Raw genomic sequence first — 16,932 nt, forward strand, 5'->3', positions numbered from 1 at the left:
GACTTAACTAGGTTTTGTAGGTCAAAGATTTAGAGTATCTACTATTAGATACTTATTCAAATAAGTACATGGGCTTATTAATAAATTAGTATTAGGGACAGAAACGAGGAATGCAAAAAGTAGTTCAAGATCCTAAATGTCAGAATGATTTGCCTGAGGGTTTAGACTCTCCTTCCCTTAGGGATATCACATGGGAGCCTAGCCTTTCTATCATTCTACAACACCTTTGAAAAGAAGGAGCTATATAAGGGTGATGTGGAATTTATAGGTTTACATTGCCCTAGTAGAACTATAAATACACATGATTAGGTAACCAGGTTTACCACGTGGAAATAGGAAAGGTGTCTGATCCACCAGACACAAGTCTGTCTTCAGCTTCATCACTGCATCTACCACCCCAGGACAGAAATCAGCCTGGGGCCAGATTTGAATTTCTGTTGTCCATGCAGAAAGTGACCCAAGTCATTTCCTCAACACTCGGAAACATTTAAAGCTCTTTTTTTTTTTTTTCTTTTCCATTTCTGGCCAAGCTGTTTAGAAAGCACAGATGCAGCTGGCACTGTAATATTGTAAGCAGCCTTGCTAAATGGTTCCAAAAGGGAAATAGCTGTCCAGTGTCTTGGGTAGATCTGTGAGCTCCATTCACCAATGTCACGTCATCATTCCCTGGTTCTTCAGACCCAAGAATCAAGGTCAGCAGAATTGCTGCTGCAATTTTGTTTACCTAATAACGTAAAGACTACTCTGATAACCCTCCATTGCTAGCCCCTTTTCATAAGAAATAAAGTCACTTTAGGGGTTTAGTATCTGATTTGAAGAAACCACCCCATTACTGAAGGGAAATAAGATGTCCATTTAATTTTTTTAAATGTTCATGTGAACCACGTGCAACACGTTCTTCCTCTCTGGTCACGCTGAGAGATGAAGACTTTTTTCAGCACTTTTTGGATAAAGGTTGTGGCAGAGATATAAAATCCACCCTGCTGGTCACAGTCATGGCCCTAGTGGTAGTGAAGATGTGACTTTGGCTTGAGAAATACAAGGTGTAATCCTGCCATGAAGAACAGTTATAGAAAAAGGTGCTGGGGTGTTGTAGTTACTCTTATTTTTCTTCAATTCATCGGACTTAAATGTTTAGCAGCCAGATATGATGATAAGCTGTAAATCAAGCAGAGTTTCTACTGCTTTATACAACATCCCAACCGCACCAGCAGTATAGCAGAGTGCTAAGAAGGTGTGCTTATCACTCTTCTAAAGCCTGATAGTATCTGCACCTTGAACAAATTACTTTCATAGGAGATCATGATAATGCCTACCTTTTGGGGGATTCTTGTCAGGATTCAATAAGGAATTGCATATGAAATGCTTAGTGCTGTATCTGGTACATAAGCATTCAAAGGAAGTGCTTGGGCTCAGGTCTGTGGGAATCCTAAGCTTCTGTTTTCTTTATCATGCTTCATTATTAGCAAAATTAGAAAATAATCTGCTATTGACTGAATGTGTCCCTTCAAAATTCATATGTGTTGATACCCTAACTCCCAATGTGATGGTATTTGGAGGTGAGACCTATGGGAAGTAATATGGATATAATGGTGGAGCCTTTGTAATTGGATTAGCACCTTTATAGAAAGAGACACTAGAGAGTTTGCTTTCTCTCCCTCTCCCCACCATGTGAGGATACAGCAGGAAGGCAACCATCTGGTAACCAGGTAGAAGGCCCTCACCAGAATCTGACCATGCTGGTTCCCCGATCTCAAACTTCCCAGCCTCTGGAACTGTGAGAAATGAACTTCTGTTGTTGAAGTCATCCAGTCTATGGCACTTTGTTATAGCAGCCCAAGCTGACTTAAGATGTGATCTAATGGAAATAGTCTATCTCTGAAGTCCCTTTAAACTCTCACATTATGTGATTGATTCCTCTTTCTTTGCTTTGTTGTAATAAAACACTTTTCTTAAGCTCCCAGTTTGCTAGGAACACAGTAACAACTCACCTGAGGAAAGTAGTAGGAATGTTCTTTAAGTCTGACAATCACTAGAGCTAAGCTTTTAAAAATTCTATAAAATAAAAAATAATCAGCAAAAACATAATTAATCACCCATATTTTCCTGGCTATGAACAAACTCTATATCATATAATTTCTATTTTTTTTAAATGTGAAGTAGAAATTTCTAAGACAGTGTTTTAGTTGTCAAGACATAAAAAAAGAATTAATGAAGAAAATTGGTTATCATTTTTTAATATTTATTTATTTATTTTGAGACAGAGTCTTGCTCTGTCACCCAGGCTGGAGTACAGTGGTGCTATCTTGGCTCACTGCAACCTCCACCTCCCAGGTTCAAGTGATTCTCCTGCCTCAGCCTCCTGAGTAGCTGGGACTGCAGGCATGCACCACCCTGTCTGGCTAATTTTTACATTTTTAGTAGAGACGGGTTGTCACCATGTTATCCAGGCTGTTCTTAAACTCCTGACCTCAGGTGATCCACCTGCCTCGGCCTCCCAAAGTGCCGGGATTACAAGTGTGAGCCACCACGCCCGACCTGTCATTTTTAATAACAAAAACTAATTTGGATCTATTGCATCCATATTTATATTACAGGACTATGCTTTATAGTTAGTTGTACATGTGTCTGTCTCTCCACCAAACTTGTAAACAATTTTAAGGGAAGGGAGCATGTTTTTGCATGTCAAGCACTTAGCATAGGGCAGGCACAATTCACCACTCAATAAATGCATGTTAAATGAATTAATGAATGAATGAAAGGTGCAGCACTGAGATTTTAAGTTACAAAGTATGGTTCAAAGGCCTCTGCAATCCAAACTAAAAGACGGGCCAGCGCATCAGAGGCAAGTAGTGACGTGAGTGAAGTTACGTCCCGGATAACCAAAATGGATAAGAGGTGCTGCTTTGTTTAAATAGAAGAGTCAGCTTTAAGGTGGGGCACAAAGACTTCATGAAAAAACATGGAATTTTATTTGGATTAGACAAATGGAAAAATCTTTCCCAAGAGAAAGGACCATGTGAGCAATAACATAATATATTCGTTTCCTATTGCTGTTATAACAAATCATCACACATTTAGAGTCTTAAAACAACACAAATTCATTATCTTACAGTTTTGGAGGTCAGAAGTATGAAATGGATTCCACTGGGCTAAAGTCAAGGTGTCTACAGGTCTGTATTTCTTTCTGGAGGCTCTAAGGGATAATCTGTTTTCCTGTCTTTTTTATCTTTGAGAGTCTCCTCCCATTCCTTGGTCCAAGGCCCCTTTCCATCTTCAGAGTCACCAATGACCAGCTGAATCTTTCTCACATCATATCACTCTGACACTGACACTTCTGCCTCCCTCTTCCACATTTAAGGACACTTGTGATTATTTTGGTCTCGTCCAGATAATCCAGATATTCTCTGTATTTTAATGATGGCTGATTAGCAATCTTAACTCCATCTTCTACCCTAATCTCCTTTGCCATGTAACCTAACATATTCACAGGTTCCGAGGACTAGAATGTGGGCACCTTTGGAAGGCCATTATTCGGCCTACCATACATGTCAGATGCATCTGACATGTTTGTGCAACAATATGACTTCCACAGAAATTTTGCATATTCAGTGTAAATTTGAGTGTGTTTACAGGACTAGGTGAGTGGGAGCCTATTTTTGAAAGTGCCAAATGCCCAAGAAAGGGATTTGAACTATTTTTATAGGTAATAATTATCTTTGCATCAAATTAGTATTAATGTTGCCATTACTTTTCATGTTACATATTTGAAAATGACATGATTATAAATTATGTTCAATCCAGAATATCGTAACTTTTAAAGGTAAATAAGGCTTAACTGAAATTTTCAATGATTAATGAGAGACTTGAAAAACACAATAGTAGCCTCATCAATTGCCTCCTCAAAGTTTGAAAGTAGGAAAAAAAAGTAATAACAGCATTTAAAAGGCATTTATTAAAAGCCCAGTTATCTGTGGTTTGAAGTTGACCCTTGATATTCTAATTGAGACACGCAAATATAAAATCAGCAAGGTATATGAACACATGCAAGTCAAAGACGGGTGTATTTTACCTTGCACCTAAGTGGACAAAAGAATGTTAAAGTCAAATGCAAAGATGTCTCAGAAAACATGGAATGCAAGAAATCTTACGAGCAGACCACAAAATAGGTCCAGGAAGATCATGGAGGACAAAGACTAGATAGACCCCGAAGTCCAAATAAGCAAATAGAGGAGGATCAGTATCCATATCCTATAAATAGAAAGACACGCAATCATTTTAAAGTAATTTTCAAAATAGAAGGAGAAAAATGTGGTTAAAATTTCAATGTGTGATGAAAAAAAATTACCAGAGTGAAATTCTTAGAAAATCTTTTGATAATAAAGATCTTATACACATGTCAAAGTTGTAAAATGTTCTAGTGTACTGGGCTTTTTTTCCTTGATTCTGATGCAATAATTCTTCTAGCAACACTGCATATCAAACAAAAAGGGTTCAGTAGGAATCCCTATACTGTACCATGCAAAGAATGCGTTGTCTACATACTATATGTTAAATGGCCACCCCTTTAATTTTCACTCTTAATTCTCCTGCCATTACCACGGGAAAAAACTCATAAAATTACCAGAAATAATAAAACATTCTGTATACTAGTTTTTAATACAGTATCTTCCAACTTTCTCTTTCTCATTATTTAGTTACTCCCCTGGATTATATATATCAGGAAGTATCGGTGTTCATAACCATAGCAAAGCACTTAGCCTTAGAAAAAATCAGGAAAGACAATGGAAAAAATAATACAGTGAACTGTGTTTCCAATTACCAGCAGATGCTTTCATTTATTCTAAGCGTTCTTGTTTAGTTAACTGTACAAATTTTTAATCATATAAATCTGGTAATGTTCTAGACCCACGCTCTTAGTTACCCTGGTCTTCCAGCTGATTTCACATGTCTCTTCCTTCTGGCATTGTTTTCCCACGAATACCGTGCCTACGGCTGTATGAATTCCGGGTGATACCTGTTAAAGAATGCAGCCTATTGCAAAGTTTACTTGATTCAACTTTTGTGTTGTGTGTGTGTGTTTCGCTGAGACTGACGTTGCTGTAGATTTCTCTGAATCAGCAGCACCATTAGCCACTGGCTACAGCACCATGAATGCCTGCTTCCTTTTTTTTCCATCTTTATTTCTTTGAGGAATCATCTGGTCACCATTCATTCATGCCTGGAATATCACAGTGGGAAAGATTACCAGGCTTCATGGGAAGACCACTTTACATAAATCTTTAATAAACCAAATGAAAGAGCAGGTCTTGCTGAAAGTATCCCTGATGATAGAGATCAAAGACTCAGAGCCTTGCCTGTATTCCAACCATTCTGAAAATAGCAGGAGGGGTGCAACAAAATGCTGGAGAGAAAGAGTCATGGAGAAACTGGCCTAACTAAATTGCACTTGACATTTGATGAGAAAAGACTGTCAAAAATTGTACCTGTTTATGAAATTCTTTAAGATTCCATTGCATATATTTATTGCATGGGCTTATAGTTGACAGTCAACCTTATCTTTAAAGTTAACCCATAAGGGGAAAAAAAGAAAAAAACAAAATTGACAAGCTGTGGTTCAATGTCCCTGGATACAGCCCTTGTTCGTACATAGCAGTTCTGGTTGCTTCTTTCCATTGAGAGTATTTGGCCTGCACCAGCATGATTGTTTTTAGAAGTCCTAATAGGTGTATCTGGAAAGACTGGGATGATTGCTGCATTTTCTTTCATAAGTAACTAATATGGAACAGGCATAAAATTTTTGCCACATAGTTATACTCTAGCCTTGCTACTCAGAGTGTGATCATGACCACCAACCTTGACATCCCTAGGAAACTTGTTAGAAATGCAGAGTCTCAGGTCCCTGCCAGACTTCTGGAATCAGAAATCTGCATTTTAATGGGATCCCCAGGTTATTCAAATGCACATTAATATTTAAGAAGCCTTGATCTAGAATAGCCTCTAGGAGATACCATTTGGCATAGCTGTTCTATGTAATTCTTAATTACCAGGAGGTAATAAGTGAAAGAGGGGAAATAAAAATTAAGTGGAAGAGGCAGCAGGATCACACGCAATCCACGTGGAGCAGTTGAAATTTCCTTCTTCCAAATTGACTTTGAACTACATAAATATGAACCTAAATGAATGTCAAGGACAAAAAGGAATCTTGTTAGAAGGCTTGATTCCTCATAATTTTCTCACTTTCCTTTTGTTATGTCATTTATATAAAAAATCTTTCTCTATCTTATTAGTGGCCTACTTTATTTTTATTAGATTAAGAGGAAAGAACCCTCACTCAGGCATTTTTCAGCAGTTTTTTGAGAATGTTTGGATAATCTCTCCTCCAGTCTCCTTGAGATCTTCTTAACCTGGTTGAATTATTGAAAGCTTTCAAAATTTATGCATCTCGCTTATTTTTTTAAAAAAATTCAACATATTTCAGAGTTTGTACAGGCCACTTCTTAAATATCACATTTGATTCTGTACACTACATTTCTTTTAAGCACACTTACAAATTAAACAGAGATAAGTTAGGAGCAATCAAAGTTATAAAAATGTTTGAGAAATAAAGGCCCCAAACAAAACATTGAGGCCCTCATCAGTTTGTCTAGGGAAATGAGACCAGTAGGGGGCCTGAAGACACATGTTCATTACCACAGCATATGACACAAAGCTGCACAGCTCATGAACATCAAACGCATTTTGTGTTTAGTCGCTTTGGACTAAAAACAAAATTCTCTATGAAGAGAACCTATACAGCATTAACTAGAGCACTAAATAATACATGGTAAAGATCATGCAGGATGAGACCCTAGACACGATTCCTGGGCTTTCATCCCTCCAAAATGCACTTACAAAGAATATTTATCTTATGAGCCACATACATTGTTCTGTATCTGTCTATTCTCATTCATACTTTCACCAGGCCTACCTTAAAGACCTTGCTACCATCGAATCTCTTACTGTCTTCTGCCACGGGTCACTCCCCAATACCCTTTATCCAACAGCCCTGCTTTTGATTGCCTTTACGCCTGCATTCTCACTGGGGAACCCAAATTTCCGAAGTAAGACCTACTTCAAGGGTAGAAGGGCTTGACTTTCTGGCTTTCTAACAGATCCCAGGAAAGGATAGCCAAAATTTGTGTTTAATGAACTTGTCAACTATATCATATAGCTTAAAAATAACAATATTAAGTTTTTATAGCACATTACAGTTTAAAAATAACTGACATTCTAGTCTTATTTAATCCTTTCAGGATCCCAGTGTGATGGATAAAATGTTTATTGCCATCATACCCATTTATAGATAAGGCCCCAAATTTGGGGCAAAGCTCAGTAGTGGGTATAGATCAAAACCCAGTTTTTGTAACTCTCAGATAAGTAGTCTCAGAGAGTTACTTTAGAGATTTCCTTGTTGTAGCTGTTTTCTAAGAAGTTGACACGCTCGGATGTGAAATTCTGAAAAGTGTACTCTACCACCACTATGATCTTTCACAATCAGAAGTAAGTCCTGAAATCCTAGAAAGGCTATAGTCAGAGGGTGCCAGGGGCACACACCAAAGCATCAGATGTTCAGTAGTGGGACAGAATAGGAGGCTGTATTCATCAGCAGGCAGGAGCTGAGTAGAGAAAATCAAGTCTTCCTTCCATGTTTTCCTCAACCTTTGTCTGACTGGACCCATTTTTGTTGGGAAATTCACAGAGACAGTAAACTTAGCATTAGTTAAGATCTTTAACAGCCAGGATAGAGTGTAATGTTAGCTGAAATCCTAGTTTCTTTCTTAAAACGTACAAAAATAAATGAATAAGTAAAGAGGCAGAGGTCACTCACGCTGAAAACCAGAATTAAGGCAAAAGAGGCCAGGCAGGTCCCCAGTACCTAAAAAAGGACCCAAAGGCTAGCACAGAAGGTTTTCCCTTCTGCTGTTTCTCCGGCAGTTAATATTCATTTGCAGAGTGAACAAGAGAATGATTGGGTATGGTTGAGACACCCCTCCTACTTCACCCCACCTGTCTTTCCTCATCTCACCCCACATGCTTTCCCCCTTTCCCCCATCACAATGGAAATATGTGCTGCCTTCTAGGGTCGGTCTGTAGATTAAGTCGTTTTTCCTGCTTGCTGGCATTATTTCTTGAGATTAGCTAAGGCCAGAGTTATACATTTCTTGTCTCCTAAATTGTTTGCATTTCTTCTACTTAGACTTTATAGAACCAAGTTGAAAGACCTGTTTTTCCTTCCCTGCTCATTTTGAATTCTTTTTTGAATTGCATTTGTAAAAGCAGACTGGTTGTGTGTGTGTGTGTGTGTGTGTGTGTGTGTGTGTGTTTTTACACATCCATGCTTGAACTGATGGAGAGGAAAGTTCAGGACAAAATAAATGAACTCCCTCCATAGTTTGTATTTTTTTTCTAAAAGATAGGCCACAGATGAGGGTCAATAAGAGTATAAAACAATTCCAAAATATCTGAGGGAGAAGATTTTTATTAAACTTTTTGTTTTGTAAGAATCTATTAATAGACTGAAAGTGAAAGAAAATGACAAGGGATACATGTTTCTAAGTTTCCATTTTTTAAAAAAGGCGCATTCTCTAGAATTGTTAGAAAGATTTAACATTATAAATGCCTATTTTACAAATCATGTATAATAAATGCTTATCTGCCTAGTGACTAGAGCACCCATAGTCTACAAGATTTTTACATAGCCCTCAGAACACCAAAAATTCTTCAAAGTCCACATTCTAAATCAACCATATTTTTGACACTTTTCTTGGTTGTATACTTTAGTATTGGTGTTATCAATTCTTTTATAGCTCCAACCACAGAGCAAAGTCTTTTTATTTTTAGTTTTTGGAAGAAGGAGCCAATGCAGTGGCTAGTTTTTATCGAAAAGAAGAAACTTTGTGGCACATTTGGAGTAACTTAGTGCAGGGGCTCAGCGGGCCAGCTGGTGAGGCAGCTTGTAATCGTTGCCACAGTCAGGGCGTCACCGGGCCTCACCTTTGTCCAGCCAAAACCAGATGATGGCGCTATTCTCTTCACAGATGCTGCCCACTGCTGGTGAAGGACGGGGACTAAATTAAGGTCCTCTTTGGTACTTGAAGCTGCCTTTGGGGGTAGTATATTGTATGGGTCCAGTCCCTTCTGTGCAGCCATTATGACGTCCCTCTCCAACCCAATCACCTGCTCGTTGTCAGTAAGAACATCACCTCCAGATGCCTTGGAGTGCACTTCAACCACCCCTCTGGGACCCTGAACCCTCAGGGCCCATGCAGCCAGCACCCTAGCTCCTCAAAGTAACCTTGAAGTCATCACACCCTCAACAAGTAGCAGTACTTCCAGGAACAGCAAAGTCTTCTTGCTACAATTAGGTGTCCATTGTCCATGGGAACAAGCTGTTTCGACTTTGTTAGTTCTCATTATGTTGGGTTGATTCACAATGCCTGAAAAAAAACTTGGTTATTTTGAAAGTCTATCTTAAAATGTCCTATCTGCAGCCCATTAATTACTGATATTAACATGCGTAAGAATCCTCACAAGTTACCTGTGGGTCTTCTCTGTTCCATGATTCCTTTGATCACATAGCAACCCCACCACCCTCAGTGATCCAAACTTCTGTCTGCAGATACCATATCAAGGTGAATGATGTCCACTGAGTAGTGAAAATTACAGGTTTACAGGCATGCTCTTCTAAAGTAACTATCTGAAAAACAAAAGAGATCACAGCCTATGAGATGCTAGCTACAAAATGTAACAAAAGCACCTTTCAGATAATTCACATAGTAGAGAGTTTTAGTCCAACAAGCATTAGCCTCGCATCAGTTTGTCCCAATCTCTTGAACCTGCAGTTGAGCCAAAAATTTCCGAGCCAAGCTTTCTCGCAAGATTTCCTGTACTTCCTGTTTCTATGTGAGCCAGAAATACCATGAGAACGACCTTTCTTGTGGTATTTTTGCCCTTCTACTCCAAGATGAAAATAATCCCATATTGGGGGAACTTTTTTTAAATTGTGCAAATATTTCCAATTTTCAAACCTTCAAATGAAGTAGATTCCTCCTTGGGAATGAAAATGTGAAATGGTGATTGCTTGGCCCTGACTCATCTCCACTAGGAAGTATTCATGCTCAGTGATCCAACATTTTGTAATTTCTGTAAGATATTTTTACAAGGAACTAGGTAAAACAGTACAGAGGATACAATGGAAATGTATATCCTTGGATTTTGTTTTTAAAGTCATTCTTGAAGAAAGGAACAATGAAGTGTTGTGTTCTTAGTACATTAGTGTATGTGATATATTATACCATATATTTGTTTTCTTTGTTCTTAACCCCTTTGTTCCAAGGGTCAGGATATCCTGATGCTAAGTGCTATTGCAAAATAACTGGACAAAAATAAAAATAGTCAAACACTTAGGAAACTCTTCAGTTGTTATGTCAAGGAAGTTTGTGACTGAGGAGTGAGTTTAAGACATTATTCAGGAAATATGATAATAAAGTGAAACAGTCTACATGTGATTATTAAACAAAATCATCTCAATCCTAGAGAGCCTTGATGCCCCCAGCCTGATGGAAGGGTAAGATAAGGACTGGACAGGCTGTCAAAGTGGTGGAAGTGTGGAACTGATGCTTAAATCCTTTCATCTCTTATCGGAGAGGGAAATAAGGAAGAACACACATCTTTCTAATGAAGTAGACCACTGACTATGCCCTAATTGTGTTGTATGAATATCTGGTTGTTATAGAAAGAGCCGCTAGATCAATATTTTAATAATGAAATTCACCAAAAGCAGTGTCTTCAATGTCTTTATTATTGTTTTATACCCTCTTGACCCTTCTTCACCTGTTAGGAAGGAAAGTAGGTTTGCCAGTATACTTTTCCATCCAGAAAAAAGAAAATTCACCTAATCCAGTATGGAAAACTAAACTTATTCACCATGGATTTAGAGAAATAATAAAACAATAAAATTACAGTTGTCTTTGCTGGTTTCAACTTAAAAAAAAAAAAAGGAGGTGGGAGCAATGAAAATAAAACACACTCTACAATAATCTTTCTCCTCTTCCCCAAGTTTCCTTCTCTCTCCCATGAAGAAATATCAACTAATTGTTTGATAAACCAGCCTTGAAAGGAATGTAGAGCAGAAGCAACAGATTATACATCAGCAAAATGACATGCCAAGCAAAATAAAGCACTTTGCAATGTGGAGACATGAAGAGGAGAGGAAGATGGGATTGTTACAATGTTCTTCCAGAAAGCAGGGACTATTCACTTGAATGTACAAGTTCAAATTGTTCCTACAAACCAATTTGCTGGCAAAAGTGCCAAATACAATACTACCCCACTTTCGTTTCTGTCCAAGGCCTTTCATATAAGCTACAGGGGGCATCGCCTTTTGTTGAATTGGTTCTTACTTTCAGGGTTAGCGCCTCCATCCCTGAGACTAAGAACAAGAGGCATGGCCCACGGTTGAGGTTGCCCTCAATTCAACCACTCTCAGGTCGGGGACACAGTAGTCAGTGGCCCACATAATAAGTCAGCAGTGCTCTCCCTCCAGAAGGTAAATCGTTAACATTCTTTTCTTTCTTTCACTGCCATTTATGTCCCCTGTGAACATCCTTTAAAATGATTGTTCCTTTGAAAATGGGTTTTGAACGGTCCTGAGCCACATGTCCAGGCTATGCAGGCTACTGCCTGTTTGCATGAGGATCTTGATGCTTCCCGAATTCTCATCTTTCAGAGTTAACTGTGGAATGTGATTCAGTGTTATTTCCCTTCCAGCTGAAGGGCAGCTGAGGTTATGAAGGGATTTGACCAATAGGTCATAACCCAGTTAGGTTTGCTGAGAACCAAATGACACAAGGGGGAGGGATGTGGAGAAGGAACGAGAGTGATCAAACTGAGGCACTGAGGATCAACCCAGCCCATCCCAGCACTGGTCTCAGTGACTGGGCAACGTGCCCCCCAACCCCCATCAGGCCCTCCAGGGAGAAGCAGCCGCAGATTGGTTCTGCAGACGCTCAGCTTCTGTTTTTTTGGAGATCTCCTGGGGGCTTGCAGGGCCTGAGTCTGCACCACAGGGGTGACTACTCACCTGACACCTCCAGATAACTGGCCTCCGGCAAGGGGAGAACCCCTCTGTGAGGTTAGCAAAGGGGAAGCCCCACTTCTTTGCCTGAAGTCTTTAAGAGCTAAGCCAACAAAGAGCTAAGAGTCGACAAACTTTGACAAGCACCAAAAGAGAATTGAGAACAAATAAATCAGAAGAAAGAAGAGGAAAAGCAAATGCTAGAACCTTGATGGCTTTTTTTTTTTCCTCCCTGCTGTCGTTCCAGCTGTAGCCTGGGATTAATTAAGTGCTGTGAACTCAGTGCCAGAGAGAGGAGGGGAAAAAAAAATGCATTCTATCTCTAAGGAAGAAGTACAGTAACAGTTTCTCACCAGTGAGAAACCTAGGGAAGTGAATCGCTCTCGTCGGCAGTGTTTGTGGAGGGCCTGAGGAGACAGGGAGGCTGTGCCAGGCTGGAGGAGTCTTGTCTTTCCGAAGCTGGAAAGGATCTTACGGGGGTTCGCCTTTCCCTGCCTGGGAAGAATTTCCCCTGTGGTAGCAGCAGCAGCAGCAGCAGCAGCAGCAGCAGCAGCAGCAATAGCAGCAGCAACAGCAGCAGCAGCAGCACCACTACCTCCTCTTCTGGGGCACAAGACAGAATGCCTGTGCTAGAGCGCTATTTCCACCCAGCAGAGCTAGGCAGGAGGTGGACAGGCCCAGAAGGTGTGCTGCCCTCCTCCCCAGGAAGCCGGCCAGGGTGCCAGCAGGGGCCGCTGCCCTGGGACTTGCCAGAGATGATCAGGATGGTAAAGCTGGTTTGGAAATCCAAAAGTGAGCTGCAGGCGACCAAACAGAGAGGCATTCTGGAAAATGAAGATGCTCTCCGCAGCTTTCCAGGTAAATTGACCATGGGGTGTAACAGGTCACAGGACCAAGTCTGATAACTAACTCCCCTTCTTTGGAGAGTCCAAGCCATAAGGAGGAAGATGAACTGTGTAGCATAGGGTCCGAGGGCTGTGACTTCCAAATATCTGCTCTGATAGAAATGCATCTTGAAATTAAGAGTGATTTAGTAGGAGGAGCATTTGACTGGAAATCAAGAAACCTGGGTCCCGGACTCAGCTTGACATACGCTTGCCCTGTGGACTTGCACAAGTCAAATTTCCTGAGTTTCAGTCCCCACCAAGGAGGGGGTAGAATTGGATGCTGTTTAATGGCCATCCTGACGCTAACATTTCTTGTCAACAAGTTAGAGATATCCCTAGGAGAATATGCTCCTCAGGTTGCTTTTTATCATTTTTTATATAAAGTAAAATACATTTTCCAATTTTTAGCTATGCCACTTACAGCATGTATTATGTTCCCAGAACTGAGTTTGGCATGCAAGCTTTTTATGTCCTGGGCAAGTTGGTAAACTTTCTTGACTTAGTTTCCCCTTTGACAAATGTCAGTAATAGAAACACCTTTATTGATATCAACTCACTCACACTTTGTCATGTCATAAGAATGTGCTGTGTTTGGGACGGTTGTGGAGAACTTTGCTGTGTTTCTGACAGTGGATACAACTACCACCAAGACTCCCAGCATGCCTGGGAAGGCTCCCAAGGGGCTTTGTAAACTAAGAAAGCCACAGCTGACTACAGGGCACTCTCTTTCTTTGAGGAGTATGTTGCTAGATATTTGGAAAGTGGTGGGTTCACTTCAGAAGAAAGAACATGAGTGTGTGTTTATGCATCTGAAGTCTTGGCTAGCCCTATGCAGTGGAATCCTGGCGTGCCATTGGCGGTGAGGGATGGGGTAGATGGAAAAGATACATCCAAAATTACCTCTCCCTTTCTCATGGAAACAGAGTAGGAAATAAAAATCTGGCTAGTTTTGATTTTAATTATTTATGCCAGAAACTTTTTGTTAAGTTGTGACTTTATAAAGAATATTATTAAGAAGTTAATACTCTGGGAAAAGGAAAGACTTAAAAGGGAGAAAAAAACAGGGTTGGCCTCCAGTAAACAATGAGTCCTTGAGTACACAGGAAAGTGAAGGAAACCAATAAAACCGAGGTTTATGTGGCAATTGGGAGAAGGATGCCCAGGGAGATGGGTCTTGGTCAGAAGAAATGAGGTAACACTAAACCAGTATTGCATGTGAGTAGGGCAAGAAAAATGGAAAAACCCACCTGGGCAGAAAATTTTACTCTGACACTTCAACTCTTAGCACTTTAGGTTTGTTTCAGTCAATTAAATGATTAAAATTCATATTTCCAACTGTGCCCTTTGATAAAACTATCTAATTCAACAATTGTTAGCATGTCTGTGGAGACAGGGGTACGTTATTACTTATATTCTATATTAATAGGCATCTAATTCCTGAAAAAGCACTCTGGAGAAAAAGTAGAACTCCTGTAGCTTTTTATTATTTAAAATACACATTTTTCTGGACGTCACAAAGCAGGGCTTGTTGAGTCTTACTATACCTCTCTACCACTGCCTCACCTTCAATGGAAACTGTCTCTGAAGCCACTTGGATTCCCAGGGAAGCTGCACCCTGGTTTGCTGTCGAGGTTGCCTGCCTGCGTGGAGACAGGCTCTATAACACCTTTCCAAAGGATGTGTGTTTGCCTCCTGTCCTTCCTCCTGTGCCTCCTCACTCTCAGGGAGATGAGGGCTCATCCTTACTGGAGTGGTCATGAAACCTTATCATCATCATCTGTCTGTGCAGTAGAAGGTCACAGGATGCAACTCCAAAGATGAGTCGCTTCACTTTCCAAACTGTCTCTTACCTTCTTCCTCACTCATCCTATCCCTGATGCTGCATTTGCTCCGAGCATCAGGTGTCTTCAGCTGCACCATTTTCACCACAGCAGCACAATAATGGGGCCCTCAGGAACACTTAAAGACTATTTCAAAACTTCTGGCATTTTTTTGTTTGTTTTTAGAAAGTGGTGATTTAAGCTGTTTTCAGTTCATGCACAGAGGCAGAGGTTTATGATAGAAAGCTCTTCAAAAAACACCAAGACACATGGTGTGCTCTCTCTCTTTCTCTGTCTCATTTCATCCTTGCCTCAGTCTCCTCAGTTTATACTTTCACAGTCCTTTTAAGCAGCTGGCTACGCATCAAGTGAGCCTTGCTTTATGCTTGAAATGTTTTTTCTTTGGCTCAGACAACTGAAAATTTTCTATTCAAACAACAAAGCCCAGGTCAAGCATCTTTCTCTTTAAAATGCCTTTCCTGATCTCCAACGGCCTCCCATCTCCCCCAGTCGTTATCTATTCCCTCCTCTTTGCTTTCTTTACCTGTAGTCATTTAACATTTTACATTTATAGCCCACAATATTTTTGCTGTGCTAGTAACTAAAAACAGGAAAATTAAATGTTATAACATTCTGTGTATATTTTGACTGCTTGTGATAACGAATTGATTTAAAATTTTTTAAACCATGAAATTGCAGAAATTCTGAATCAAACCAACAGTTACTTTAGAGGACTTTAAAGATGAGTGTTACTGGTTCTTAATGTGTTTAATGGAACCTTAGAAGTCCCAGTGTTTCTTTTCCTTAGCAAAGGGCATCATTATTTTTACGCACACTTCTTCAACAAGACTGGAACTTTGTTTCTCACAAGTGAAGTAGAAAACTGTTCTGAGATTTGGCTAAGGTAATAAGAGGAGAGAATCAAAAAAATATGGGAACATAAATATGTATTCATGAGAGATTTTAAAGTGAAATATGCTCAATTGGGAGTATGGAATGGAAAGAATAGTCCCCTGGAGAGCGTGGGGGAGTGCCGGAGAGACGGTGATACATAGAAACATCTTCCGCCATCTTCAGGCTGGCGTGCTCTGCAGACTGTCGGGTGGCTGTCCAAAGCAATAGACTGTAGGAGGGAATGGGAGATGATAGAAGGAAGGAAGAGGAGCTTGTCACCTTCACATGTTAGGGTCCGTGCATCTGAGAGTGCCCCCAAAGCTGGGCATTGGCCAAGGTGCTGTTCACCCTAGCGAGGGGCTCTGGAAGTTATCAGCATGCTTGAGGTCCAAGTGTCAATTCTGTTCTTTGAACTGTACCCAATTATGTAATTGTCTTAATTCTCATATCTTTTTCCCTATATGAAGCAAACAAAGGATTATCTAATTATCTAGTTAACCCCTGTATTTTGGAGGTGAGGTAAATGGTTCAGAGAGACTCAATAAGGCATCCAGGGTCACACATTGAAACTGTATCAGAATCAGACCAGCATTTCAACTGCCCAACTCTGGTCCACAAAACTCATGGGGTCAGGGTACATGCTGGGTAATAGAAATTTAAATTTAAATCAAGACATGGCTTTATTGATTTTATGTAGATGGGGCAAAATGAGAACTTATGATGTGATATAAACCTTGGCCAAACCAGAAAAACAGTGTTACCATGCAGAACCAGTCAAAGGATTGTGTCTCATACACATTTCCACTTATTCTGTGGGCTTTAGTCTTAGATCCAAGCTTCAAATACTGCAAATATCCAGGGAAAGATCCCCAACTATTATCAATAGAAAGTCAGCTTATACCATTGCAGTGAGAGCATGCACCCATGTGGGGAGTGGGGAGAGGGACAAGGACAGAAAATAAGTGGCTTCTCAGATGCTGTGAGGACAAATATGCTAATTACAATTCTAGTCAGCAACCTGTGTAAGACTAGATATCCCTTAGCAGGACTTGTTCTTAGTTGAATAAATAATTTGATTTTGGAATTCAACCAAATAACTGTAAACTCTGCAACTGTGAAACTTACCTTTCATTTCGGTGTCTCTGATCTAAATTTTGCATTATAGTTTACTTATTTATCAAGCTTGTTCCCATTTCAATAAGCTTTGGTTCTA

General features: G+C 40.0%; 1 protein-coding gene across 2 annotated transcripts in view; it reads left to right on the forward strand.

The window, feature by feature from the left end:
* PDE7B (phosphodiesterase 7B) overlaps positions 1 to 16,932 on the forward strand; it is a 342,996-nt gene that overhangs the window by 178,948 nt on the left and 147,116 nt on the right. The window lies entirely within an intron of this gene.

Source organism: Piliocolobus tephrosceles, chromosome 5, assembly GCF_002776525.5.
Source record: "Piliocolobus tephrosceles isolate RC106 chromosome 5, ASM277652v3, whole genome shotgun sequence".
In the NCBI taxonomy this organism is placed as follows: domain Eukaryota; kingdom Metazoa; phylum Chordata; class Mammalia; order Primates; family Cercopithecidae; genus Piliocolobus; species Piliocolobus tephrosceles.